The following is a 24209-nucleotide window of genomic DNA, read 5'->3' as shown; positions in this document are numbered from 1 at the left end:
CTAAGCTGGTGAAACTGCTCTCTCTTCAGACTTGGCAATTTAGACAGTAATGCCTGGAGAAGGTAGGAAAAGATGCTCATGTGGCCTCCCAGCAGATATATAACATCAAAACACCCATCAACAGTGCTTTGGTGGCAGCTCTGTCTCTGGTAGAATAGACCAGAAGTCCCCCAGGAGATTCCTTTCAGGCCAAAGTATAACATGCTTTATCCACAGGATGATCCCTCTTGGAGAGGTCTCCATTTGAACTGGCCTTCCATTTTTAGCAATGCACTGGCAAAACCAATGAATAGTTAGTCATCGACCCCAAGAGTCTCAATGCACAAATGTAAAAAATATCTGCGCTTTTTGGGTCCAACCGGTAGAGCCTCTCATTCCCCTCTTTAGTGGGATGTGGTTGGCAAACAAAAATAGAGAGAGTGATGGCATTTCTGACATAGAAGGATGACACAACCTTTGGTAGAAAGGAAACACTGGCCCGTAGCACCAGTTTGTCAAGGAAGAATGTGGTATTCTGATAATGGACTGATGTGAATGCAGCTCACTTATTGCATTGAGGAATACATCTTTAATGGTCAGCAATCTCAATGAATAACTGTGCATTGGTCTGAAGGGCGGGCACATCAAGAATTGAAGGATCAAGGTCCTATTGAGACATAATAAAGAGTGCAGGTGGGAACCTAAGAGTAATACCTTTTACAACTTCAATAACGAAGGTTGGTCAGGCTAAAAAGGCTGACAAATAACCTTTAATGCTGCCTACAGCAACGCCTTGCTGGACTGGTGACAAAACAAACATCAGAACATCAAGAAGCATTGCCTGGTGCAGATTAACCAGGTGTTCTCCTAACCAGGCCACAAACTTCACTTAACAACTACAATAAAGGGGTTTGGTACCAAGCAGAAAGAATGACATCAAACCTGCTCAGCTATTTTTGCTCAATCTCTACTCAGGGGTTGTAGGTTGTGGATATTCAGGTTGTTGGGAAAGAAGGTCCTCTTAAGAGGTAGATGCAGTACAGACCAAAAATTCAGACTGCCATGGTCTGAGTACCACACTGTCCTGGGTCAAACCAGGAGTACCAGAATGAGTTGGGATTAGTACCTCCTGACCTTCTTGAGGAGTTGGAGCAGAAGAGACAGAGGTGGGGAGGCATATAAAAGACTTGAGTCTCACTACAGACCGAATACCCATCCCAGGAAGCCTTGAGGAAGAGAGTCCAGTTTGCAGTATGTCCGACACTTTGCATTCTTGGTGTAGCGAAAATATATATCCAAGGCATGCCTCACTGGTTGAAGATGCCTTGAATCAAGTCCGGGTGCAGGCCATATTAATGGTCCACCAAATACCATCTGCAGAGACATTGACATCTGACATTGAAAGAGCTTGCACAATGATTGTCAGAAAGATCTCCTGAAAGTCATGTCACCAGCAAAGAATCAACACCTCCTTGCACAGTACTCTCTACGCCATACCACCACGTGTGTTGTAGTACCATACGGATTATGTGTTGTCTGACTTCTCTTGATGGATGGCATCAAAGCTCCAAAATATTAGTATGCTTCTGCTCCAGTAGCGACCAAAGGCCTCTGACTTCCACCTCCCTAAGGTGACCACCCCAATCCAGGAGTAATGCCTCTATCACTACTGTAAATCCTGGTTTGGGGTAGAGAGAACGCCTGCTGCAGACCAAGATGACTTTTTCAACCTCAACTGAATGTTCTGGCCTGCCTCTTCCAAAATCCAGATGATATTCAAGAGGCAACCACAGTGCTGAGCTCACTATAGGTAGTCCACTGTGGAGACCACATGTTCCAACAGGCACAAGGACCAGCTGGATGCTTGAGTCCAAGGGACCAAGATGTATCAAAACTGCTTGTGACAGAACACCCGAGCAAGCCTGAAACATTGCAATCATAACTAAAGAACCTGGCTCCTGTGTCCAGGATGCCCCCGTGTAATGAATCCCCTGCATCAGCTAAAATAGGAATTCAGCTTAATGAAGGAGAATGCAGGGGATGACAACAGAATGACAGTGGCTGTAGGTGATTGATTGACTGTAGCAAGTTTACCTTCAATAGTCGCTGGTGTACGGGAATACTTGTATCACCAACCTGGGCTGTAAACACCACCCTTACCTTCGTAAACACCGTGGGGTGGGGGATGGAGTGGCTGAGAGGAAGCCGGACAAAGGTTTTTGTATACCCATTTATTGGGGATGTGCTCTGTCAGTTGCACCTAATATCTAACTTTTTGGCAGTGCTGACGCTGAATGCATGCGGTTGGTCGGGTATAAAATAAACAAATACACAAATATTGAAATCTTGTATTTAATTCACAATAAAATGTCGAAAAATCTAAATTTTAATTCTGATGGTAAGGTTGAGTATTTAGAAATCTCATTATTAATTCTTAACATGAAGAAATAAGCTGAACTCTGGCATTTGTCTTCGTCTTTTTTGCTGATAATGCATGCACTTTTTTGTTGACACTTTAATTGAGTCCACACATCGTCTGTACTATATCCTGTTTGCTGTACATGCACTGCTCCAACGAATCAAGCTAAGGATACCAACTTAATGTTTACCATCCAGTTTTGAATACCTCCACATTTAGAGAATGTTTTACATTTTTTTATTTTGCTTCTTTATTTATATATATTTTATATTATTCTTAGTGGTATTTCATTTTCTAAACAGTTGAGGGCTCTCTGAGTAGGCGTTGCAGACTCCCAGGGGGTCTGTGGACCACAGGTCCAGATCTACTGCAATAAACATTTAGAGAGTAAAAGAAATATAAAAAAAATTAAATGCTGCCATCTAAAGGTGACATGCATATGTAAGTAAGTATGTAAAAAATGGCATGGCAAATATAAATAAAAAACATGAAATAAAATTATAGCAGAAATGAGTAAGTAATAGATGACAAAGCAAAAATAAATAAAAACATGAAATGTTAGCAGAAATAAAAGTAGAGAATGGCCTTCCAGCCCTAGAACTGAAATGTGCATATGTGCAAGATCAAAATGCAACTGCTCGCACTAAACAGAGCCAATGGCTGGGCTGAAGTGGGCTTATCTATTGCCCCATGCTGGAGGCTGTGGTCGTGGAAGCAAAATGTGAATAATACTTGAACTGACCAATGGATGAAAAGGACTGATTCAAAGCCCCTATATTGTATGTACTTCTAAAATGATTTTTGGGGGAAAACATGAGCCTGGTGACAAATATAAAGCTGTCTTTATGCCAGACCTAAAAACGGGCTTCGAATAGCAGCGATTCCCTGTAGTTAGCCTGGTATACCAATTCTAGCCATTACCTGTTTGCTATATAAAAACCATCACCTTCTAACAGGCCTTCTTCACTGACTTCCAAGCCTAAAAGCCTTGATCTACAGCCCACTGGGTACCCAAACTACCTGCACACACACTTCTCCCCACCATCAAATGGTAGTATTGAATATAGAGTTAGTGCCAGCTACAGCATTATAGGCCAAAGCCGAAGGCGAGGGCCTTTAACAAGGGAGCGGGCCTTTAATGGCCGGTTGAGCCCGCAACAGAGTTCTGCACCAAGACTATTAGAACATTCCATCCCTAGAGGGCAGATTGTTCTAATTTGTACAACAAAGGCCTCACGGAGCCTGAGAAGGTTGAAATCCCCTTGGGCTCTGTAAGGCCTTTGTTCACAGCAACAGCTGTTAACAAAAATTGGAATGTTGATGCACTGGCTCCTACCGGCCATTAGAAGCTCGGAGCACTCCACTGTCTTCAACGGAGCACTCAACATTCTTATGTTCTAATGTCACTCAGTATTTTTCAATTCTTGTAAATCATGTGAACAGCTCTGCCACTAACAAACACATCTGTATTATGACATATACCACGAAATAATGAAACTGAATTTTACCACTCACAGCACCCAAGGCTCCATCTCTATTATTTGTCCCCCTCATACTCTCTGACGTTTAATGGACAGGCTTTATTACCCACTGCTGAGGTACAGGATCAGGGCCAAAGGACAGGACCCCTAACGAGAATGCATGACAAAGACCTTTATGGTAATGAGCGTCGCCCAAGTCATTAATAGTATGAAAATATGCTTATGGAAGTCTTCAACAACCTTGCTTTGATTTTCTCACTCTCTCGTGGCTACTTTGGCCCAGAATGGCAGCTTGAGAAGAACATGACAAAGACCTTTATGGTAATGAGCGTCGCCCAAGTCATTAATAGTATGAAAATATGCTTATGGAAGTCTTCAACAACCTTGCTTTGATTTTCTCACTCTCTCATGGCTACTTTGGCCCAGAATGGCAGCTTGAGAAGAACAGTTGCTTCTTTTCAAAAGTTGTGTTAGAGTAGGTTAATAATGATCAAAACAGATAAAAAACTGCCACTGAGGTGTTCGAATTTATCGGATGCCATGTTTATCGCATCTAACACATTTTCATGGAATAACTCATGAGTATTTCTGTGCTTTCCACACCAAAAACTACATGACCTAGTAAATACTGGGCCTTCTCCCCTTGTTAAATGCCGGTAGGTTTCACTTCCCAAAATTTAACAACAGATGCATTCGTTACCATACCTGGGGCCGTATTAAGGAAGTTCTCTGGGGACACAACGGGCATTTGCACTCGCTTTCCTGACCTGGCCCAGTAGTGCCTACTGCTCTGTCCCCCGGGTTCCTGAGGAAGGAGGGCCCCCCTAGGTCCCTGGAGGTGCAGGTACCTTGCACCACGCCAGCGCTGCGCAAAGAGGCGCCGAGAAGGGAAGGAGCATCTTGGACCCCACCACCCAGGAGGTGAGGAGTGTTACCCTGGGGTTTGCTGCTGGGACTGTCCGCCCCCCTTTCGCTGTGTGCCTGAAAGTGTTGGACCTGGAGGAGGCGCTGCATGCCGAAGTGCTATAATCCTGGAAGTGCTGTGCTGCAGAAGCCCTGGGTAGTCCTAAATTGCCTGAACTGTACTGCCTGCTGTGTGTGCCTGCAAAGCGCAGCTTTAATCTAGCGCTGGACTGTTAGAAGGGCTGCCTGGCCCTGGATAAGTGCTGCCTGCTAAGGGCTGTGATCTAGAAGCACTGTATGAGGAGCTGGGCTGAGGAGAAGCGCTGTGTGGTGGCTAGCGCTGCGCAGCTGGATGAGGCTGCTTTTGTGTTCCAAAGCGCTACCGAGCCAGATCCTGCCGCCTCTCAGCCTTGTAAATAGGGCAGGAGCCTACCCCACCTCCGCTTGGGGAGCAGTGTCTGTGTCTGTCTGGTGAGGCCTCGAGGCACATTGTCGGTGCCTGCCTCCCACCCTACTGCCCAGGAAGCCCGGAGCGAGGAGCAGAAGCGTGGAGACATTGCCAAGAGCCCGGTGAGTGTGGGGCTCAAACAGACTGTGTAGGGGGGGCATACTGTCGGTACCCAACCCCCGGTGCCAGCATTCCGTGGTGAACTGCCGCCCCCGGGATTTGTACTTTGCTGTAACGGAGGCCGCCCTGCCCCTGCTGAGAACTGCTGTTGGGCCCTGTTAGCCCCCGTTAAGCTGAGGAGGCCCTGGCCGAGGGGAGGTAGTGACTGAGGTTCGCCCTGAACTGGTCCAGTGCCCAAATTAAGTGCTGGTTGGCTGTGTTAGGAGACCAGGTTGACCCATGCCTAGTGAGGGTTTTAAGCCAATAGTGGCTTCCTGTTACCTTTTTATGCCTGGGGTGCAAGTCAGGCTATGAAATTTATTTGCAGGTGTTCCTGCCTCATGATGCATGCCTAGGCTTGATATCAAAGTTGTTGCCTATGCAAATGCTATGCTAAAGTGATGCTCTTGTGCCTAAGGTTAATAGTATGCTGAATATCTTGCTAAAGGTTTCATGCCCCATGTTTTAGGCCTGCTCTGCCCTATGCCAGGTGCTGAAGCTAGGTGCGTGAGGTTCTTTTTGCAGGAGGTGCTAACGCAAGTCCGGTTGTGTTCCTGCCTAATGTCTTATTTCACCCTTACAGCTTGCTTCTAGGTGATGCCAAGGATGAAGGCCTGAGTTTGCCCTGCAATATTGATTCTATGTTTTATGCATTTCCTGATATTCCTTTTTTAATATCAGCGGGACACTAATGGGCTACTTACCTTTTCTGACCTTTCCCAATTTTCCTTGTACATAATCCCCCTGATATACTTTGCTCTGGCGCCAGTTGGTGCCCCGTTGTGATTACTGCTATTGTTGTGTTTTACCTTTGCAGGTTGGAGGTAATACAATACTTATTCTTTTTCCAACCAGAAGCAGTGTCATGTCTCTTTTGTGGTGTTCCTGGTGTGTCGTCTGTGGGTACTGCGTGGATGTTTTGCACATGTCCTCTGAAGTTTGGCCTACCCGCTCTGCTCCATGCTACCCCCTGTAGAATTGGTAACCCCATTTCTAACACAGTGGCACACATAAAACGTCAGCGCTATCATCAGAGGGTATTCCTTCATGTGCATGTGCGTTTGCCCCATGCAAATGAGAAAATCCTTTAGCCTCTGTGCCCACGCTGTATTATAAACGCGGACGCAGAGGCAAAAAAGCTGTACGGAGGCGCACTGAAGGTGTGCCACCTTTTGCAACCCCTTATGGCAGCTTTCTGGAGGGGGAACGTGATCCCATGGACCCCCACACATCCCCTTGCAGGCGGGTGCAGTCACTCACCACACCAGCCTGCAAGGGGATCTCTAATCTCCTTCAAAGTGTAGGCAGGATCCGGCCTGCACTGTGAAACACAGAGTGGCTTCAAATCAGACGCTCCGTTTTTCACATGAATGTGCTCTCTCCAGGGCAGCGCAAGTTTGCAGCTACCCTGGGGGAAAAGTATTCATCCTAATACAGCGCATTTTCCTTGTTTGAGTCAAGCGCACCTTTTAAAAGGTGTGCTCTATGCAAACAAGGAAAATGCACTGTATCTATGTACGGCCCTGGAAATTAAGGGGCGCAATAAACACCTTACCGATTCTAATTGCGATTCCTGTGAAACAGGTGTTTGTGCAGGGATTGAAACTTAACGGGCCACTTGTAATCAGGTCCTTCGATGTCAATGGGGCGGGGCGGTATTCAGCCCGGTCATCAATGGTAGTCTCAAGCTATTGCTCATCTTGGTGGACCCCCATGATGATATGCTGAGCTCACATCCCCGGTAGCCTCAGCTGGCATAAGAGTTTGGCTCCCGCTGTCACAGCAGGGGTAGATTGTGGGAGGGAGAAATCACCCACTACAGTCATGGGGAGCCACTAAGGGACATTAAAAGCAGTGTCTCCTTTACAACCCACCCATTTCTCAGTGGCAATTCACTGAAGTTAATAGGAAGAACATGTGAATGTTCAGGCAGAAGACCTCTAGCATCATTAACAGTGCTCTGCAGCTCCATTGCTTTCAATGGGCAGCTGAACAGGTATATGCTCATTACATATATCAAATATACATAATAAACACCCTCAGTTGAAGGCCGAATGTTAAAAACATGATCTATTGCTTCATAAGCTATTACTTACCGGAACTCAGAACTTTGGCCCTTCATATCACCCGTCCTTGAATGCTTATCTGCAGGCAAAATGAAAGAGAACACAGCCTTAGTGTTTGACATAATATCTTCACTGTGAAAAGATCATAATTTAGTTTTATTACATGCATAACAACTTCCTGAAGCACATTGTCTGAAACTTATTGCTACCACTAAACCTTCTGGCTCCCTGGACATCCGGCTGCTTGTTATCTTATGTCCGTTGGTGCTTATATTACTGGTGATATAAACCAGATTATTAACACCTCTTTCAGCTATTTCTATCATAATTCAGACAAGCATTGGCATAGCCAATCAGTCTCTGCAATAGAGTGCCACATTTACAGACACAACAAAAGGGGCGTTGCAACGGGGAATCAGGTTGTGGACAAAGGCTAGCAAGTATGTTACAATAATTTAAAGAACTTTGCATGCCGCAATGGATGAGTGCTTTTTTTTTTTACTTGGAAAGCGTAAGTAGCGGGAGGATCAACTATAAGGGAAGAGAAGGCATGTTTTCACAGAAATATTACAAATACAGAAGTACAAATGGGAAGAAAGCACAGTAGCACAGGGCAGATATGTCATGGTTACAGAAAAGGTAAGCATGTCCATATAAAAAAAAAACACAATGAGGGGAAACAAGGAACAAATACAGTGAGGAAGGCTTAATTAAGGCATAAGAGAGCACTACTAAATGCAGCGCAACTGGGAGTAAAGCCATGCGCATATGTGTATGAACGGCGAAGACTACACACACCCACATGTGCACGAGGAAGGCCCATGTTTGCAGGAGGAAGAGCCTGCAAACAAGAGGGATAGAATGCAGGCGCCCATCCATCCAACGGGGAGCATACATGCTAATGCAAAGTGTAACGCACACCACATACATCAGGACGCGAATACCATCTCCAAAACACATAATAGGGACAGGCAGAGAGTGCACTCCACATACAATAGGAAGCACCCTTCACTGTAAAGGGTGAGCACTACTGTCTACAAGGAAAAAATGGATGTATGAGAGATGACGTTAGAGGTGACTCCAGGGGAGGGAGTGGCTGCATCGGACTCAACTCGAAGCTGCGTCCCGGGATCCTGTCCCCTGCCACGAACATGATGAGCAGACACAGAGAGAGACAGGGGCTTGGGGAGAATCTCACACTGCACACCCTGTTTTGTGTGGTTTTTTTTTTGAGCGATGAAACAATAAGCGTGTGCCGCCAGCACAAAGATGTTGTAATTGTGTGACACACTTGAAAATTAAAACCACGCTGCCGCTGTGCCAGATTGCTCCCGCTCTTCCCCATGCGCAGTCAATGATGGACAGAGGGAATAAAAAGCAGGACAGGATAAGAAATAAAACGACATTCAGGGTAAATGAAAACACCTGTGCTCCTGAGGACGACTTGTAAACCAAGAAATAATAAGTTCCTAAAATGGTCATAAAATGAGGTATAGTGGAGGGATAGTGTACTGGGTCCCTGCTCTCAGGGAAGGGTGAACACAGGAAGAGGCATGACAAATGCAGACCATAGACAAATGGGGAGAAAGAATAGGAGAGTGGCAATAGAGCCAGCAAATAGGAATCCTATAGGCGTGCTGAAGCCCACAAAGTAGATACAGCATGTCTCTTCGAGATAGTATATGTGCTGTCTACAGCTGAGACCTAAATAGGCTAACTTGAACCTGAAACAACCCACTAATGTTAGGCATATATCCTTGCTGCCTTATCTCTCCAAATTGATTGAGAAAGTGGCAACCAATCAGCTTCGGCATTATGTAGAGGAAAACAATGACGTTGACTCTGGCCAGGCTGGTTTCCATCAGGTTATGGCACTGACTATGTGAATACCTCAGCCATGGACAATCTCACATATATCATGTACAGTGGAGGATCATGAGTAATAATACTCCTTGATCTCTCCAATGCCTTTGACACAATAGATAACTCCATTCTTCCTCAGCGGCTCTCGGAATGTGGAATCACCTTGCAAAAGAAGACAACAAATTCTGTTCGGCCCCTTCCTTTTAGCTGCTAGTTCATTGCAGTGGGGAGTCCAACAGGGTTCTTTCCTGTGCCCATTACTGTTTAATGTATATGTCCAACCTCTGACTAAATTGTTAAATAACCTGAACATCACAACTTACCTTTATGCTGAGGACACAAAGATTCTCCTCAACCTCACTAAGGATGAAATAACTTCAAAGACTGCTCTGCCTACAATTATTTTAAAACTCAATCTGACTAAAATGCAAATACTCCCTGTTGACAATCATATCAACAAATGAGACAATACCTTATAGCCTCCCCACTTATGGGGCTGTCCCAAATGTGTCGCATTGGCACGCAACCTTGTCTTCCCTTTAGACATGGATATTGACCTAGATCTTCACATTTCCAAGGTCACCCAGTCCTGTCTATATCAAATACCCCTCTTGAAACAGATTGTTTCCTTAGGTACTCTCATAAAATCCAACTGGCCAATGCATTTGTTCAATTGCACCTGACTACACCAACTCTGCTTATTTGGGGTCACCGCTTAAAGCAATCAATAAACTGCAAAAGATCCAGAATGACCTAGCCAGGGGCACCTATGGGCTTATAAAATGTGATTCAGTGAATACCCACCATAGCAACTTCATTGGCTGCCTGTAAGGAAGGGTATAATCTTTAACAAGTCCTGCATCATGCACAAGATCAATAATGGAATTCCTGCCCTCTTCACCCAAAAAATTACAATTACATTCCTTCTGGTAATTTAAGATCAGCTTATGCAGCATTCCTCATGGTTCTCCTTTCAGATTCTGGGAGCGAGCACTTGGAATTCTATTTCCATTGATATCTACTCTCTACTGTCGCTGTTGAATTTTAGAAAAACCTAAACAACCTTGCTGTACAATAGCAGATAATAAACTCTCAATTCCACTTTGGTCAGCAGTATTTCCCAGCACCAAGAGACTCCACTTCCGGTGTTAGTATGCTATACAAAAAAAATCAAAAATAATAACATCCATTTGTGGGTGAGGGTGGCTCACCAAACATGTGTACCCATGTCCCACTAAAACTTGTGATTGCGCTGGCTCACTGCCATGGTTACACTTTAAAAGTTAATGTCTCCACGAGCAGCAGCAGTTTGTGAACCTTGGTATTTTCAATGTATTATATTACGTGAGAATAAAGATCTTTAAATCATTTTTCTCTACATCACATCTCTCTTACCAGAGTACAAAATGTTGGAATACCTTCTGTTTTCGTTGAGCAACAGGCTGTCAGAACACTTTCCCATAGAAACCACCACGCAGAAGTATAACCTCTTTACTCCAATCTGAACGGTTAATTATCAATTCAAAGTTTTATTGCAAATGCCTTTTTTCTATGAAACATTCATTAATTTTCTTTCAATGCATTGTGTGCCAACCTCCATTTTGTAAATCTGAATAAGGAAAATAAGCAAAACTAATGTGCATTTAAGTTCCTATATTCAGGGCCTCATTACGAGTATAAGTGCTATTTATTGCGCCCAATAAAGAACAATACCGCGGGGTATGATATTTATCGGGAGTGATATATAGCACCCATTATGAGTTTCTAGGGAATAAAATGCAGTATTTGGTATTTGACGCACCAAAGTCCACATTGTATGGTAAATACGGTACAGATTTCCGCAGGTTTGACCAGCCGAAATGTAAAGGTTGAGGTACTAAACACGTCCAAAAATGATTGGATACATTACATACTTTCCAACTCGTGATGAAGCTACAGTGTTTTTCATTATTCGTGTGGTACTCAACTACGTCAGTTCGTGTCAAAGCTTATTGTTACTCTCAGGCACGCCAGTTCTGAATGGACTCCATTTGCTTCAGAGTATGCTTCTTCCACCCATAAGTCCATAGGGGTTCTGTGATCAGCTGACCTTCTTGCTACGAAGTAACTATTTTCTTATAGAGATCAGTGATCGGATGACTATGCATTTGCAAATTAACTCTTCTCTTTCTGTAGTATGTCAAGATAGAAAAACTGCAATGCACCCAATGTGAAACATTGGGGACTTATCTCAAATCCAAGTTTTCTGTTTTGGCCTTTAAAAGCTAATACATCGAATTTTTCATCCAAAAGATTTTTCTTATTATTCCATTTGAGCTTGCGACACTTCCCACCGTTGGGTAACATAATTGCGAGTATCTAAATACTTGACTTATATTGAGTCTGGCCTCCTTGAAAAGTATTGCAACTTGTGATCCTGCTTGTCCGGTTTTAATGTTATTCTTATGTTCATTAACCCACTTAGCTTTCTGTACATACACTTTAACTTATGGGTATTTAAGCAAGTTAACACAACAATCAATCACTGGTGATAATGCGGGAAGATCAGAATGGTATTTGCACTGTGCAAACTAGGAACAGTCTCCAGTTCACGATGCACTTACTCAGATGGTCTGTGATGTCGAACTGAGGTTAACAGTCATGCACTGGAACCTTTCAACAAGCATTTGCAATGCAATAAGAGTTTAAGCTATTCGCACAAGTTACTACTTGTGTAACGATATATCTGTAAGAGACATTAGTTAGTGATAGATTCCTTACCTTAGAATATCCCCAGGCGTCAGACTGGATCCGGAAACTTTTGCGTAGCAGTACCCTTGCGCGTCGGTAGGCGTCGTCTGGAGCTCCGCGTCCGTCGGCAGCGTCGTGGGCGCCGTGATGACGTCGTCGGAGTACTTAGACGCCGCCTCCGCATGCTGACGTCAGTTCTTAGACACAGCTTTTCCGCGCCAGAAGCACAGAGCCATGCCAAAAACCAACACTGGTGCCATGAAACTAGGGCCCTGAAAGGGGATGACCTTAACCCTAGATATCGGTTCGCAGAACGGGTAGGATGGGTGGGTCGGTAAGGAATCTATCACTAACTAATGTCTCTTATCGTTACACAAGTAGTAACTTGTGCATCTGAAAGAGACACGTTAGTGATAGATTCCTTACCTTAGAATAGATACCCCAGCAATACCATCCCCGTGGTGGTGGGTCTGCGAACCAATAATCACACCAGAAAGTCCTGGAGGACGGAACGGTCAAAGTAGCCGTCCCTCCGGACTTGACTGTCCAGGCAATAGTGTCTTGCAAACGTGTGCAGCAAGGCCCACGTAGCCGCCTGGCAAATGTCCTGCAAGGGCACACCTCGGCCCAAGGCAGTTGTGGTGGCCGTGGCTCGAGTGGAATGAGCCCTCAGCCCAACAAGGGGTTCCTTCTTAGCCAAGGAGTAACACGCCTGGATACACAAGATAATCCACCGGGAGATGGTCCGCTTGTGCACCGCTTTCCCTTTCTTAGCGCCCGCGTATCCCATAAAGAGTTGATCATCCACCCGGAACTGTTGTGTGCGATTCAGATAAAATGAGAGCGCACGTTTTGGGTCCAGACGGTGGAGCCTCTCCTCCTATCTCGAGGGGTAAGGAGGCGGAAAGAAGGTGGGCAACGTGATGGATTGCCCAATGTGGAAGGCCGTGACTACCTTGGGTAGGATGGAGGGCCTTGTCCGTAACACAACCTTGTCCGGATGGACTGAAAGGAAAGGAGGCTTACAAGATAGAGCCTGGAGCTCACTCACTCTCATGGCAGAGGTGATGGCTACCAGGAAGGCAGTCTTCAAAGAAAGAAGGCGAAGAGGACAGTTGTGAAGTGGCTCAAAGGGAGCGCACATCAGAAACGTAAGAACCAGGTTCAAGTCCCACTGAGGCATCACGAAGGAAACCGGAGGAAAGGTATGAGTGATGCCCTTCAGGAATCGATTAACGATGGGGGACTTGAACAAAGAAGGTTGGTCAGGCAGCCTCAGAAAGGCTGAAAGAGCTGAAAGATAGCCCTTGACAGTGCCCAGAGCAGAGCCCTGCTGGGCAAGAGAGAGAAGAAAGAGGAGAACCTCAGAAAGAGGGGCATTGAGGGGATCCACAGCCTTTGCTGTGCACCATGCCACAAATTTGTTCCACCTGCAGGCGTATACCGACTTTGTGGAGGGACGCCTGGCTGCCAGAATGATGTTACACACTTCAGGAGGCAAGTCAGATGGCCTCAACTGTCGCCGCTCAATCTCCAAGCATGGAGGTGGAGACTGAGCAGGTTCGGGTGGAGGACCGTCCCCATCTGTTGCAACAGAAGGTCCTCCTGAAGAGGCAGACGAACCGGGGGATCGACTGACATACTGAGTAGCTCGGGATACCAGTACCTTCGTGCCCAGTCCGGAGCCACAAGGATGACTTGTGTCCGGTCGCGCTTGATCTTCTTCAGCACTCTGGGCAGAAGTGGTGTAGGCGAAAAGGCGTACAACAGACCGCAGCTCCACTCGCGACGAAAAGCGTCTCCGAGCGAGTGCCGCCTTGGAAATTCCAACGCACAGAATTGATGACATTGCGCGTTCTCTTCGGTGGCGAATAGATCTAACCAAGGCTCTCCCCATCTCAGAAAAAGGCCTTGCGCCACGTCCGAGTTCAGACGCCATTCGTGATCCATCGAGCACCGTCGGCTGAGTTCGTCCGCCCTGGCGTTCAGAGAACCTGCCAGGTGTTGAACCATCAGAGTCACGCCCTGATGTTCCAGCCATTGCCAGAGGCGCAGAGCCTCCTGGCAGAGGGTCCACGACCCCACCCCGCCCTGTTTGTTGCAGTACCACATGGCGGTGTTGATGACCGTGAACACTTGCACTACACTCCCTCGGACAGACGGGAGGAATGCCTTCAGTGCCAGACGAATCGCCCGCAGCTCCAACAGATTGGGATGGAGCCGGGACTCCGCCAGAAACCAGAGGCCTCTGATCTCTGCCTCTCCCAAGTGGCCTCCCCAGCCATGGAGGGACGTGTCCGTCACAACTACGTGCTCCGGTTGGGGAAGGGAGAGGGATCTGCCGTTGACCCAATCGCGGTCCATGAGCCACCACTGCAGCTGTCTCGCAGTGCCCTCCGAGATCAGGACATGGTCGGACAGGTTGCCCTGATGCTGGGCCCACTGAAACTTCAGGTCCCACTGCAGAGCCCGCATCCGCCACCATGCGTGATACACCAGAAAGATGCAGGAGGCCATCAGCCCCAGAAGCCGCAGCGTCAACCTGACCGAAACTCGGGATAAAGGCCAGAAGATCAGAATCAGAGCCTGTATATCCCGAACCTGCTGTTCCGGCGGGTAAACCCGAAACTGCGCAGAGTCGAGAACCGCTCCGTTGAAAAGGAGCTTCTGAGAGGGGCACAGGTGTGACTTCGGCACATTGATGGAAAATCCCAGCTGGTGCAGGAGATCCGCCGTAGTCTGGAGGTGGCTGACGACTGTCTGGGGCGAGCCCGCCTTCAACAACCAGTCGTCTAGGTAGGGGAAGACTGACACCCTTAACCTGCGCAGATGAGCTGCGACCACCGCCATCACCTTCGTGAACACCCGTGGGGCGCTGGTAAGGCCGAAAGGGAGCACGGTAAACTGAAAGTGCTCGGGGCCTACCGTGAACCGCAGGTAACTCCGGTGGGCCGGCTGGACGGGGATGTGGAAATTCGCGTCCTTCAAGTCCAACGCTACCATCCAGTCTCCTGGGTCTAGGGCAGCTAAGACCTGAGCCAGAGTCAGCATTTTGAACTTCTCCTTCCGGAGGAAGCCGTTGACGTTCCTCAGATCCAAGATAGGGCGTAGGCCCCCTTTGCCCTTCTTGGGTACCAGAAAGTAGTGGGAGTAGCAACCACGTCCTACTTCTGGCCCAGGAACGCGCTCGATGGCCCCCTTGGCCAAGAGGGCCAAAACTTCCTCCTGCAGGAGCCGCAAGTGATCCCCCGTTACGCGGTGGTGTTGCGGTGGCATGGCTTGAGGAGTCGTCTCGAAGGGGAGGGAGTAGCCCCTCCGGACGATCTGCAGCACCCACCTGTCCGAAGTGACAGTGCACCAGTGAAAGTGGTGATGGCGAACCCTGACTCCCACTGGCGTCACATGGGCGGAAAGCACGGACTAGGAGGGTTTAGAGGTGGATGCCACGGGGGCAGGTGTGGACTTACTCCGCCTGGTTCCCCGACCGCCTCCGCGGCGGTTTCCACGGCCGCCGCCGCGCTGGACGATAGTCTGCGGCGAGTGGCTGGCGGCACGTGTGGGGACGCCCCTTCCTTGGCCACGAAAGGAGCGAAAGGCACCCGTTTGCTGGCGCGGGCCGAGAGGCCCAAGGACTTGGCCGTAGCCCTGGAGTCCTTAAAGCGCTCAAGCGCGTGGTCCGCCTTGTCGCCAAAGAGGCGACGGCCATCGAACGGCATGTCCATCAGAGTGTTCTGGACGTCTGCCGAAAAATTGGCGGATCTCAGCCAGGCGTGGCGTCTGACCGCCACTGTCGTAGCCATCGCTCTGCCTAGCGAGTCAGTAGTATCCAGCCCACACCTGATGGAATACTTGGCTGCGTCCCGGCCCTCCACAAGGGCTTGGCCGAGTTTGGCCCGTACCTCCACGGGCACTCTGGCAGCACTTCCGCCACCGTCTCCCACAGAGAGTGGGTGTAGCGGCCCAAGAGGCATTCGGTGTTGGAAGACCGCAGTCCCAAACTAAGGGATGAGAATATCTTCTTTCCATAATTCTCGTATCTCTTGGATTTCCTGTCCGGCGGGGCCGTCGGGAATGCGGTCTGGGAATTAGAGGCCTGGATGACCAGACTCTCGGGGGTGGGGTGGGAGGACAGGAAACATGGGTCGCCCGGAGCCGGGCGGTGGCGTCTGGCCACGTTCCTATCTACGGGCGAACCCGTAGCGGGCCTGAACCAAGTGCCCAAAAGAACGTCGGTCAAGGCCTCATTAAATGGCAGCAGAGGCTCCATTGAGCATGACTGTGGCTTAAGAACCTATGTGAGGAGGTTAGTCCTCACGGCCGCGACGGGGAGCTTAAGGCCCAAGGCCTTGGCAGCCCTCGTCAACACCACACCATAGGTAGCTCCCTCCTCCGAAGCCACGGTAGGAGGAGAGACAAATCCAGTGTCTGGAGAGGTGTCCAGGCCACTGGCCTCCCCAAGGTCTCCTGCCCAGTCCATATCAGACTGACAATCCTTGGTCAGAGGGTCCTCAGACCCCTCCCAATCCTCCTCATCACCCATCTCCTGAGACTCAGGGTTGTAATTGTATGAGGTCGGTTCATAGAAGTAAAAATCTCCAAACGGCGTCAGGTGCGGCGCCGATAGGCGCCTTCCCGACGCCGGAACCGAAGCAAAGGAGGTATCGGGGACGGCGCCACCCGAGGACAGCGCCAGAGGTGACACCACACGGACCGACGCCGGGGGGGTCGTAAGGTCCACTGGTGACGATCCATAGCCCGAGGAAGGCCCAGCGGCGTCCTGCGGCGCCGGGCCCATTAGGCCAACTCCTCTTGTCACTGCATCATAGTAACGTTACGTGCTATACTCACTAGCTGTGGTGCAGTTTGAGGCGGCAGGTCACTCATGTACTAGGGGCACTTCGTGTTTAACTCTAAGATATCTTGCTCTCGCACAAACTGACCCCTCGCACACATTGGCCCTACCCCAAAACTCTGCCCACCACCAGAGAGGTTGTACATGTATTATGCGGTTTAACGATGAAGACGCCCCTCAGGATCAACTCTCATTCACTCTTGCCTGCCCCGAGGGATGTACTTATCCCAGATACCCATTGTGGCAGGATTTTTTCTTTTTCCTCTACAAAAACTATGCTTCCAGTTCCAGTGCTTTCCCTCCCTCCCTCCACTACTTACTACTTTAGCAAATCATACTGGGTTTTAGCCGCACTTTCCCCCACGCCTCCCCACCCCAAAAGAGCTCAAATACTCACAGTTTGCACAGCTGTGATTTGCTAAAAGCACCTCCTTCAGATCCTCTTGTGCTATCCCTCTGCCTCTTTCTGACACTTGGAGCTTGTCTCCTTTCCACCCTGCTTACTCCTGGGTTGTTCCATCAGCCTGGGTTTACCTCTCGCTGCTCTCTCTCTGCTCGTGCTCAGCCTCTGGGGTGTCTCACTGAGGGAAGCACACAAGCTCTGGCTATTTAATAGTCCATGCCTGTGGAAGGGGTTTTGCTCCCATGGATTTGGAAGGAGCCTGCCTGGTGTACGGCAGGTCAGAGACCATCCAATTGTTCCTTGCTTGAGCCCCGTCATCCTCAGGGATCAGCGCTCTGTCAACCTCATAGTGCCAATATCGGCCCGCACACCATCCCCCCAATAATCATGTTGTACCACAATAAATAAGCAGACAAGACAACTTGTTGTTGGGAAAAAGTAGCTGCAGGTTTATTAGCATACGTATGCCAAAACATGGTGGGTTACAGATGATCCAAAGGCAAGCCGCCCCTCGCAGCTTGCCACCCGATAGGCCAAGTAGCCCGCGGCCTTGGCCAGACGGTGCTTAGCGGTTGTGGTGGATAGCCCCTCCCCTCTCCGGTGAACCATCGGTCCACCCTCTAGCTCACCCCCCCCTACGAGGGGCGGAGCGTTCAAGTGACCCCCGGTTGTCCAGGTAACCAACCGCCCGTAGGATAACGGGGCGCCGTCGCACGCCCAGGGTCCACCGCACAGAACTGTGGTAAATAAAATTACCGTATCATTTTTCCATACAATTATAAGTTAAAAGGATAGCTCAATTAATGAGAGGCAGAGTCCGTGGAATCTGAGTCATACAGGCTTTAATGAAATAATACCTCGAGGTATGGACATAGAGTTCCATCACCACTAAGGCTCAGGAAGGGATATTCAACATTTTATTAACATCACACATTATATATAGTAAAACAGTATACTTGAATCGAATACAGTAGGCGTAACAGGTGAAAAGAGAGAGATAAGAACACATGTGCGTAACAGGAGGCGTGTAAGAAGGCGTACACATGGGCGTGCACTTGACATGTCAGAGAAACGTCACATGAAACGTCACAAGTGGGTGGATGCTTAGTGAAAGTTTGCAGAGTCAGCAGAAACTCTTGACCTAGATGCGCGCGCAACTGAGCATGACGTGTAACTGGGGAGAGCTGGGGGCTTTGACTTTTGCACGAGTAGAGGAGACTAATGTCTGGGGTGTCAGAACGACCTGCACCTATAGCATATCTGGTATCTCATGTTTGGAGGATGTAGTGTCTGAAGTAAAAGGTCTCTCGGGCAGAGGCCGTTCATCACTGAATACTAGTGCGTGCATATGAATCTTCATGTAGAGTGCGGGGGCCATGGGCCTACCATGGAAACAGGAGCAGTAAATTACTTGCATGGAGACAGGAAGGCAGGGCCCTTTGCCTTGCAGCCGGGAATATGTTTACCTATTTCACTAGACTGGAATGTGTTTTCGAGGAGGCTGAACAGATAACTGTAGGCAAAATAACGTTTTGGCAGGCAAGCAGGCCGAGCCGGGCACCGCTCGTCTGTGCAGGATGTAAGGTAGAGGTCAGGGATGCATACCTAAACTGCAGCTTTCAGAGGCAGAAAAGAACTCGGAGCCTCGTTAAGGGATTGGCTCGACTGGGCCGGGAAACATGGAGAAAACGTGTGCTTTACTCAAAAGGGTACCATGTAAAGACGTTGGCACCATAGGCCTAGAAGCCTAATTAACATGATTTTCTTGGGGAACTGTATAACTGACATGTTAACGTTGGACGCAAATGCATATGCGACTTTCTAGCATGCACGGAAAAGAAGTTACACAACATACAAGGAACATGTGTGTTTGAATGGGGTGCGAGTGGGGGACACTTGAGCTACCTGAAAATTTCTATTACCTCATTCCCTCCTTGGCCCCTACTACACCCTTTAGGATATATCTATATTCATGAGACCATCTATCTGTTCATATAACATCATTTGTTCATCTCTCTTCATTCGAGAACGGGAACGTGAACTTGGACGGGGAATACAAGCTGTGGCGCACAAGCCGCAAATCGCTGGCCCACATTGCAGACAGAGACAACAACTGAATAGGATAAGCAGTATTATTCCAAGGAATGATAGCAATTTCCATCCCCAGGCGGACATCACACTCCAGAGCCAACCGGACCAAGTCCAGGTGCCTGGATTCTGGTGAATCAGGTGAGCTATTTCGTGAAGCCTTGTTATGGCCTTATACACGGATGGCGCATTATTAGGAATGAAAACACAACAACTGGATCCGATCACTCTACAAGCCCCGCCCCTATCGGCCAGGATGACGTCAAGGACAAGGCGATTTTGAAGAACAACAATCCTCATAGCAGATTGCTCTTCAGTCAGGTTACCTAAAGCAAAAGTAGTTTCGTTCACTACCACTTCAAGTGTTCTCGTTAACCTGCGTATTATTTTACTGTTCTGGACAGGACCTATGAACCAGAAGTATCCTTTAACATAATCCTTATACTGATCCCATGCTGATTCGGAATAATCAATAACAGGAGGAAGGTCTCTTCTGTGTCTGATATTCACAAGGCGTGAATTTCGATGATAATCAGGCGGGGCTAGAAAAACAGGTGGCAATAGGAACGCAATATAACACATCCCATCCCAATCAGGGGGCAGATGTACATAAGCTGTCTGACCACAAATAAAATAAGAATGGCGTGAGGCTTTGAAAGTAGACTTTCCTTTATCACTGAATTTGACCACAGTATCACAATCACTGTGTCCTAGATGTACTGAACCATTCTTTCTAACGCATAATTCACCTTTCACTGGTAAAACTGTTATAAACGGCAAGTTCGAATTAGTCTCGGACTGGACGTTCAAGATCATGAGATTGAGGGAAAAGTTACCTAATTCATACACTTCATTTTCTAGATCAGTCCCTCTCCTTTGAGGGAGACCGTCTGCGTCTGGGAAACATGCTTTATTCATAACTGTATTCAAGTTACCCCATATCCAATTGCCTTGGGAAACTTGGGACTTACTATCTAAGGAAGACATTAAAGCAAACCATGCTCCACATGAACCATTATGTGTAAACGGGTAAGGAAAGAGGGGCAGAGCTCCCTTGTATTTCTGATAAGGTGGGAGTCGGCCGCATGCCCAGCAATTCGTGGCATTGCTGGTCTGGTGAGTATGGTGTAACATACGAATGAATGTATTGTTGCGCATTGCTAGTCGATAAGATAATTCGTGAGGGGGCAGGTCGCTGAAAATGTGTTCTGCAGAATCATTAGAGAAAGTATGTACATGTGAATTGAAAGGAGGAAAGAAATCATGTAACAAGAAGCTTACACATATGATCGAAATGCTCAGAATAAACATGAAAATTAATGTTATAATGCATCGACTATGCAAGTTCTTACAGTATTGTTCTCTCTTTTTGATACGCCTATCTCTCTGACTACTTGGGTCTATCTTATTCATGTCAGAAACCTGTCTAACCGCTTCACCCGAGGGGGACTTAAACAATTAAACGCTGTCTGACTTACTAGACCTCAACTTGGCACGATACTCCTGTTGGGGAGTTTTTTCTATCAGGGGAAGTTTAGAGTCAGTGTCCGAAAGGGGGCAGTCCTTAATCGAAGTCTCTGGACACAGTCCGTGAAATTTTTTAATATGGCTGGAGTGTAACCACCCCTTGCGTCCTTCCAGCTTTACCGCGGTCTTCGTTGTCATCAACACCAGCTTGGGCTGCTCCCATCTGGGTTCCAGCGGATTTCTGATATAAACAAGCTCTCCCGGAACGACTTCATGCGGTTTCACTTGGGTGTTGTCCGGGAAGGCAGCCGCAACCTGTGAACGACAAGATTGTAGTGCAGACATCAAGGAAGCTAGGTAATCTGTCAACATATTACTATCGACATCAGTAATCTTTTTGGGCATAGGCGTACCCCACATATTGGGAGGCCGCCCGAAAACCACCTCATAGGGAGATAGTCCGGTTCTGGAATGAGCTACCATGCGCATATAGAAGAGGGCAACTGGCAGTGCTACGATCCAATCTACACCTTTTTCTGCACAAACTTTAGCTAATCGTGTTTTCAGGGTCTGGTTGTGTCTTTCGACCAAACCAGCTGCTTCGGGATGTCGTACACAGTGAAATTTCCACTGGTAACCTAACAGGAGCGATACCTGTTTCATAAGTTCGGACGAGAATGGCTGTCCATTATCTGAGTACACGACACGGGGCAAGCCGTATCGTGGGAAAAATTCACGAACCAGCTGCTTGGCAGTGGTCGCGGCAGTGTAATCTGGGACTGGATATGCTTCTGTCCATCTGGAAAGGACGCATACAACTACGAGGACATATTTGAATCCTCTACATCGGTTCATCTGGATATAATCCATCTGGAGGACTTAAAAAGGATGGTCAGGAGGATGGAATCCACCTTGTTCCACGGGAACACCTTTGCCTGGATTGAACTGACAACAGATCATGCAGGTACGCACTTTCTGTTTTGCTGCTGCTCGTAAATGCTTGTTGAACCATAAATTCTGAATGCTGTCTAACATGGCTTTTTCTCCTAAGTGTGCTGGACTATGTGCTGTGTTAATGATTACTTGAACCATAGAGTCGGGGAGGAACCATGTGGCTCTTCCCTTCGTCATCCATCCCTGATCTGTTTGGATCCCTCCTTGTTCAGTCCATTTCTTGATTTCGTCTGGTGTGGCATGTGTCTGTATGTCGAGTACATCTAGTGTGGGATCCTTCACTGTCATACAATGTGTCTGTGTTGGTACTTCAGTCTTTGTCGGATCTGTCTGAATCTGAGCTGTGAGTTTAGCTGTTCGATCTGCCAGGTCGTTACCCTGGGAAATAGTATCAGTAACTTTCGTATGTGCCTTGCATTTCATGATAGCAATGGATGCAGGTAAGTGTATAGCTTCTAATAGAGCTTGAATAAGGGGACCATGTTGTATCTTGGCTCCATGAGAAGTTAAAAAACCTCTTTCTTGCCAAAGGATGCCGAAGTCGTGAACAACTCCGAATGCGTACTGTGAATCTGTATATATGTTTACTTTCAGGTTCTTGGCTCGGACGCAGGCTTGGGTCAGAGCAATGAGCTCTGCTGCTTGGGCAGACAGTGTGTCAATTCGATGTGTTTCTATGACTTCAGTTTCAGTGGTCACTGCATAGGCGGCCACTAACTCTCCTGTGCTTGTTCTCATACATGAACCATCCACGTAAAGTGTCAGGTCTGGATCGGGCAATGCAATGTCTGTTAAGTCTTGTCTGGGCTTTGTTACAGAATTGATGACTTCTACGCAGTCATGTGGTGTCGGGTCAATTGTACTCGAGGGTAACAATGTGGCAGGATTTAATGTATTGCAACGTCTGATCTCTATGTGTGGCTGAAATAATGTCAATTCGTATCCAGTCAGTCTTGCTATGGTCAAGTGTTGAGTCTGGGTTCGGTTCAAAAGAACTTCCACAGAGTGTGGAACTTGTACTGTCAGGGGATGTCCTAACACTATTGAGTCGCTTTGTCTGATTGCTAGAGCTGTTGCTGCAACTGATTTGAGGCACGCAGGCAGAGCCTGGGCCACCGGATCCAATGTACTAGAAAAATAAGCACAAGGCTTGTGTTTTCCTGCTTGATCTTGTGTGAGCACAGATAATGCTGTGCCGTCGCGTTCAGTAACAAAAAGTGTAAAAGGCTTGCTATAACATGGTGTCGCTAAAACAGGTGCTTGACATAAGGCTTTCTTTAACTCGTCAAAAGCTTGTGTGTGTTCTTGAGTCCAAGGGAGGACAGTCGAAGTCGCTGGCGCCTGTGTTGTCAACTGTATGAGTGGTTTGGCTAGATATGCATACTGAGGGATCCATTGTCTGCAGTACGAGGTGAGGCCAATAAAGGCCCGTACCTCCTTTTGTGTCTTGGGTTGTGGCAGATGTGCAATTAACTGGATGCGTTCTGGTGTCAGTTGTCTCCCCCATTTGGACAGCAAGTGCCCAAGGTAAACCACTTGCTGGCAACAGAATTGTAGCTTCGAAGGGGACACTTTATGCCCCTTTTCGGCCAAGAAACATAGGACAGTCAGTGACGCGTGCTCGCAGTCACGTTCGGTCCGTGCAGTAATTAACAGGTCATCAACATATTGGAGCAGAGCAGTGTCAGCAGGCATGTGAATACTGTCTAATTGTCTTTTCAGGGCTTGACTGTAAATACTGGGACTTTCCGTGAACCCTTGAGGTGCACGTGCAAATTTGAAGCTTCGGCCATTTAAAGAGAATCCGAATAAATATTGGCTTTCCGGATGAATGGGAACACTAAAGAAAGCGTTCTTGAGGTCAATTACAGTAAAGAACGCAGCTTCGGAATCAATAACAGTCAATAAGGAGGATATGTCTGGCACTACTGGGTACTGGGGAACGATGCATTTATTCAGTTCTCGAAGATCGATCACCAATCTGTAGACTGGTGGTGCATTTGGGTCAGTTCGTTTAAGAATCGGAATGATTGGAGAATTACATACATTGGAATCAGTTTCTATAACTACTCCTTGGGCAATCAGTTCGTCAATAATTTTCAATAAGGCTGCTACAGCCTCGGGGGGCAATTTGTATTGTCGGATTCGGGGTAGTACAACTCCTTGCTTGAGAGTGACACGATAAGGTGTAATGTGCATACAACCTACATCAGTTGGACCTTGTGCCCATAAATGCGCTGGTACATTTTGCAATCTTGGATCAAAATCTCGTAACACATAATGTCCTTTGAAGTCACGTAACAATAATCTCACTCCTTCCGGAGAACAACATATTACAGCTCCTAATGCTTTCAACGTTCTAATACCAAGCAGATTTTCAGGACATGCTTTCGTAAG

At 47.5% G+C, this 24209-nt stretch overlaps 1 protein-coding gene across 10 annotated transcripts in view; it reads right to left on the bottom strand.

Annotated features, from left to right (window-relative positions):
- Nucleotides 1–24209, bottom strand: part of LOC147716990 (myosin light chain kinase, smooth muscle-like) — an 828743-nt gene that overhangs the window by 629278 nt on the left and 175256 nt on the right. For all 10 annotated transcript variants that reach the window (XM_086923858.1, XM_086923849.1, XM_086923852.1 and 7 more), the window contains exon 2: nt 7486–7534. The gene's annotated coding sequence lies outside the window, so the exon portion shown is untranslated. The remainder of the gene's footprint in view (nt 1–7485; nt 7535–24209) is intronic.

This window comes from Lissotriton vulgaris, chromosome 5 (assembly GCF_964263255.1).
Source record: "Lissotriton vulgaris chromosome 5, aLisVul1.2, whole genome shotgun sequence".
NCBI classification, from domain to species: Eukaryota; Metazoa; Chordata; class Amphibia; order Caudata; family Salamandridae; genus Lissotriton; species Lissotriton vulgaris.
Note: the sequence above shows the minus strand (reverse complement) of the source record. Positions and strands in the feature narration are given on the sequence as shown.